The sequence below is a fragment of the Manis pentadactyla genome, chromosome 4 (assembly GCF_030020395.1).
Source record: "Manis pentadactyla isolate mManPen7 chromosome 4, mManPen7.hap1, whole genome shotgun sequence".
NCBI lineage: Eukaryota > Metazoa > Chordata > Mammalia > Pholidota > Manidae > Manis > Manis pentadactyla.
The window spans coordinates 183,792,042-183,798,112 of NC_080022.1; the positions used below are offsets into that span (position 1 = coordinate 183,792,042).

Consider the following 6,071-nt stretch of genomic DNA (forward strand, 5'->3'; position numbering starts at 1 on the left):
TTTGATCGAGACAGATTCTGTGGCTAGGATCCAAAAGCCACTGGAAAGGTGAGGAAGTTCCAGTGAGAGAGAGCAGCCTGGGCTTGGGAAAATGGCCAAGACATCAAGACTTTCCAGGTGACCTAACGGGCTGCCCGCCTGTGCTGACATCATGACGACAGTGCGTGGGCCAGACGGGCCATTCTAGCCATCAGCTTCCATTGTCTAGACTTCTGCCAGCACTCCGTGACGAAAAATGATACGAACTCCTATGTTTACTGGGTTTGACACGTAACATAGCAAGTATTGTGAGTTGATTTGTGCCCCTCCTCTCCCAGATATGCTGAAGCCCTAACCCCCAGAAGCTGTGAATGTGGCCTTATTTGGAAATAGGGCCTTTGCCGTTGTAATCAAGCTGAGATCATACTGGAGTAGGGTGGGCTCCAAGTCCAATATGACCAGTGTCCTTATAGGAAGCTATGTAAAGAGACACAGACACACAGGAAGAAGGCCAGGTGACAGTGACCCTCAGATTGGAGCAATGCAGCTGCGTTCTGAAAAACGCCAAGGGTCACCAGCAGCCAGCTGGAAAACACAAGAAAGGGCTTCCCTCAAGCCTTCAGAGGGAGCAGGGCCTGCTGACACCTGGATTTTGGACCTCTGGCTTCCAGAACTGTGAGACAGTACATTCCTCTCACTTTAAGCCACCCAGTTTATGGTACAGCAGCCTTAACAAACTCACACAGCACGTTTACCTTTGTTCTGTGATTTGACCCTCCCAACTATGCTGTCAGCTGCTCTGCTACAGTCTGTGATAGCCAGCCGCCAAGAGGGCCCCAGTGGTCCCCCCTCCTGGTATTCGGTGTTCACCTCTCTGTGACATCCCCTCTACACTGAGAAATCAATAGGGTATTATGGAAATGACAGCATGGGCCTCGCATGGCTAGGTTACTACATTTCTGTTTCTGCCTTGCCTTCAACTTATGAAGAAGTCTACGTAGTGAGGAACTGAGGACTCTAGCCAACAGCCAGCTCCACAGAGGGCACCATCGTGGAAGCCGATCCTCCAGCCCAGTCCAGCCTTCAGATGAGTGTAGTCCCGGCCAACACCTTGGCTGCAGCTTCATGAGAGACTCCAAGCCAGACCCCCCAGTTACTCCACTTGCTCATTCCCAACCCACAGAAACTGTGTGTCATGACAAATGTTTATTGCTTTACGCCACTAAATTTCCTAAGTTGTTATCAGCACGAGATAGCGAATATACTTCCTCCTATCCCAACAGAAGCAGCATGTAGCATAGTTAAGAAAGTTCTGGGAAATTCAGATGGCCAACAGACACATGAAAAGATGCTCCACATCGCTAGTCATCAGAGAAATGCAAATTAAAACTACAACGAGATATCACCTCACACCAGTAGGATCACCACCATCCAAAGGACAAACAACAACAAATGCTGGCAAGGATGTGGAGAAAGGGGAACCCTCCTACACTGCTGGTGGGAATGTAAATTAGTTCAACCACTGTGGAAAGCAGTATGGAGGTTCCTCAAAAAGCTCAAAATAGAAATACCATTTGACCCAGGAATTCCACTCCTAGGAATTTACCCTAAGAATGCGGCAGCCCAGTTTGAAAAAGACAGATGTACCCCTGTGTTTATTGCATCACTATTTACAATAGCCAAGAAATGGAAGCAACCTAAGTGTCCATCAGTAGATGAACGGATAAAGAAGATGTGGTACATATACACAGTGGAATACTATTCAGCCATAAGAAGAAAACGAATCCTACCATTTGCAACAACATGGATGGAGCTAGAGGGTATTATGCTCAGTGAAATAAGCCAGGCGCAGAAAGACAAGTCCCAAATGATTTCACTCATATGTGGAGTATAAGAATGAAGAAAAACTGAAGGAACAAGACAGGAGCAGACTCACAGAACCCAAGAATGGACTAACAGTTACCAAAGGGAAAGGAATTAGGGAGGATGGGTGGGAAGTGAGGGATAAGGGCGGAGAAAAAGAAAGGGCGCACTACATTTAGCATGTATAATATAGAGGGGGGGCACGGGGAGGGCTGTGCAACACAGAGAAGACAAGTAGTGACTCTACAGCATCTTACTATGCTGATGGACAGTGACTGTAATGGGGTGTGGTGGGGGGCACTTGGTGAAGGGGGGAGCCTAGTAAACATAATGTTCTTCATGTAATTATAGATTAATGATAACAAAATTTAAAAAAAGAAGAAGAAGAAAGTTCTGGAGCCAACTCTCACTTACCAGCTACTAATCTTGAATAAGCTGCTTCAGCCTCTCTGCCCTCCCTTATTGATAAGCAGCCAGAATAACTGTATCCACCTTATTGACAGTTCAGAGGCACAAAAGAGTTACTATGTAACTTATAACAGTCCCTAGTACACAGTAAGCATTAGCTATTGACATGCGGGCGAAAAACAGCTTGAGAGGTGAATAGACATCTCCACAGCAACACAGCCAGCCCCTCAGCAGCCAGGCTGAGACCTGAAGCCAGGTATCCCAAGCCCCTGTGCTGTGCACATGGTCTGAGTGACTATGCACACTCTCCGAGTCCCTTCCCTGGCGGCAGGCCCTTTTTGCAGCAAAGCACTATGAACAGTTGGCTGAGGGGGCAGCAAGTCAGGTCAGACCTTGGCCCTGGCCCTGGCCCTGGTGAGGGTTGGAGAACCCCTCAGCCCCTGCAGGAAGGGTGTCAGAAAAGCATGTAAGCACAGGCAAGGGCAGGCTGGGCTCCCTGGGAGGGGGGTCTTCTGGATCACATTTCATTGTCAGAGCGGGTCCAAGGATGGAGGCAGCCACTGTTTTCAGCCCTGGTTAGGAAGTCACCGGGAGGGCAGAACTGTTTTGAAATACAATACAGTATTAGAGCAAAAAGGTGGGTGGGAGTGAATCTCTACTGCATGGGCTGCTTAAATTTAAGCTGGAGCCTTACCACCTTGGACAAGCAAAAGCCACCAGCTCCCCTAGAACAAAGACCCATTGCCCTTTTTCTCCAAGTCTGTGGCTCCTGTCCCACATCTGGTAAGGAGAAACCGTAAATGGTGCAGTGAATCAGTGGAAACGAGGAACAGAAACAAGAAAAGGCAGTGGCGTTTGAAATTTGCCTTTGAATGAGCAACAGCCTAGGAAAATTGGTTGCAAAGAGCCTCCAGGTGTGCTGGTAGCTTTCTGATGACTCCTCACCTCCAGGTATAGCTCTTTGGAAAACATCAAAGGTGGTTACTGGGTGTGGTTTCTCCCAAAAGGTCAATGAAGAGTGGCAGGGTAGGCCAGCCCAAAACATGCCTCTTCGTCATATGGATTATTCCAAGCTGATTATTTTGAGAAACAGCAAGCACAGGAGAAGCTTGGAAAACAGTCTTAGCTATCTTTTTTAAGGGAAATTGACATTTATAAAGGAAATCTCCATTTGTAAGGGTGTCTCCCTCTCTGTACCAGGAAGAAAAGTATACCCCTAAGTCCTGAGAATCTTATTAATGAAGAGACACTCATGTAAATCTGCATAATAAACCTTACTCCTGTTTACCTCCCCGTTACCAGCCTCCCCAACACCTTTCTGTCTACTGTGTTAAGTTGAAGATGGTACTGAAGTCTGAAATCAAAGCCTCCTCTTTGAGTTACTCATTTTTCTTGGTGATGTCCCATGAAAACATGAGGTATACATGTTTATAAACTTGTTTGTCTTCCCTTGTTAATGTGTCTCTTGTTACAGAGTTCTCAGCAGAGAACCTAGAAGGGTACAGGGAAAATTATCCTTCTGTCCCCCACATCACTGTGATCTAAAACTGACCCCTACCAGCTTGTAGGGCTGGCATCCCCTCAGTTGACTTGCCTTTCCTCTGAGCCTTATCACTTCTAGAAAGAGGAGTCTGGGTGAAGGCATAAGACCAGATACCCACAGATAACAACTCAGTGAAAACTGCATCTGACCTCTAGGGTTAGCACCAGAAAAATGTTAATGAGGGCCCATCTTTGCAGCTGGCTCACCTGTTGTTGAGCTCTGCCGGCTCCCCAACTCCAGGACCCTCACCTTCCAAGAGAAGTCTAAGACCTTCAAATCATGTGAGTCCAGCAAAGCTTCGCACTTGCCCACCCGACTCCACACTGAAATCTACTTTCGCTGCTCATCTCCCCATCAAAACCCAGTTGCCGGAGGCACATCCCTTTAATCAGACTGCTCTGACCACACACCCTCCAGTGCAAGGCAGCAAGTCAGCCCACAGTTCTGCTCATCACTTTTTCCTTCCTGTGATGGGTGTGCTTGTCTCTGATAGAATCCGGATGTGAGCACCGCCTTTTGAATAAGTCCACCTACCAGCACCGAGAGACCTGGGTGTCATATTACCTAGGCTACCAGCATTCTCCAGAGGACACATCAGCAGGCCACAAGCTCACCTTCCCCCTGACCCCTCCCCTCAAAGAGCCCGCCAAGAACCCTGGCCATAAAAAGCCTCTTGACTTGTTAGAGACCCCTTTTCCTTTGTTCTGCTGGCTGAAATAGGGGGGACCCTCTCAGGTTTGGCAATAAACCTGCTTGGACTGTTGAGTTCACATCCCCTCTTTTTCTTTCATCTATTCCCTCTATCCCTTTCAGTCTCCAAGACAGATTTGTATTTCAGTGGCTCTGAAACTTTATTAGACACAACCATCACCTGCGGTATTTGTTACAATACAGAGTCTGGGTGGGTTCAGAAGTCTGTAGTCTTGATAGGCTCCCAGGTGACCGTGAAGGTGGTGAACCTTGAACCCTGAGAAACTGTATCCTAACTGAGATTTCAGACAGGGGTGGAAAATACTTGAGAAAGGAGAAGCTCATAGTAACCTCCTTGGAGCAAGTGAAGGTTCCTGTGGCCAGGATTCTCGTCTGGCCCTGGTCCACATGCTCATTACACACATGTGGGCAATACATTGTTACTGACTCTATATAAAGAGCCCCGCCCAGTGCTCTGGGCTGCTGCACGGCTGCAGGGCTGCGCAGCAGCAGGAGAGCAGAGACTGGAGTGGTGGCAGCGCTGAGGACATAGACTGAGACAGCTGCCAGGGGCAGGGGGGCCCAGAGGCAGAGACCGGGCTTGCTGCATGCAGACTCGCTCTGAGTGGACAGGATTTAGTGACTGGCCTACCACTGGGGAAGTAACGCTCCATTGTCATTTTTTCAGTCTCATTGAATCTAGAGTGAACTTGTTCAGAGCTGAAACCCATTGGCAAGAAACCTCCTGATCCTTAATCATCCCATCAACACAGAAGGGACAAAGCATGGGGAGGAACGGGACCGCCACAAGGCTCTCATTTCCCAGAACACCCTCCTTGTGGTTCCCCGCTGTGCTTCCCACCCGGGCTCCACTCCTGTGCGCGTCCTCCAAAGTCCTTCGGAATCCCAGAGGCGGGGAACCGCCCACCTCCTGTGACAGCCCGGAATCTCTCATGGGGCAGCCACACCCTTTGTGTTTGGCTTCTCTGCCACCTTCCTTTCCTCAGCTGACTTGAACCATTCTCGGTTTAACCTTGCCTCTCGGGTTCTCAGGGTCAGTGTGCATCACTAATCACACCTGGGGTGGGGTGAGGCGCAGATTTTGTAAGACAGGCTCTTAGGCTTCTTGGCTAGAGGCTCTGGTTCAATAGCTGGAATGGGATGGAGAAGTCTACTTTTTAAACAACACAACTGATTCTGCTGTGCACTGAAGTTTGAGAAAGCCTAAGAAACAGCTTCACCACCATCTTTACGAGGTGCTTGCTTCCTGCACAGATCAGGTGGCGCAGGAGATGAGCCTGGGCCCAGAAGGTCCCAAATCACCGGGCACTCTGGCCAGCGGCGCTCAGATCAACGGTTTCATGTCATTTCTACAATAATCACTTGGGGTGGGGATCATTACCCATTTTGCAGATGAGCAAGTTCTGTGCTTTTTGGACCATACTGCTGCTCCTTGCAGCTCTAAAACTATGTAGTTCAGTGACAGGAAGCCAAAACGACCGGCTTGAGCTTTATGTCGTCACCAGGTGACCTTGGGTAGGCTCTCTTCCATTCCTGGCCTCCAGCCTCCACAGGAGGGTAATAAAGC

General features: G+C 48.8%; 1 long non-coding RNA gene across 1 annotated transcript in view; it reads right to left on the reverse strand.

Moving 5' to 3' along the window:
• The window catches only part of LOC130683606 (uncharacterized), a 32,272-nt gene that overhangs the window by 19,786 nt on the left and 6,415 nt on the right, over positions 1 to 6,071 (reverse strand). The window lies entirely within an intron of this gene.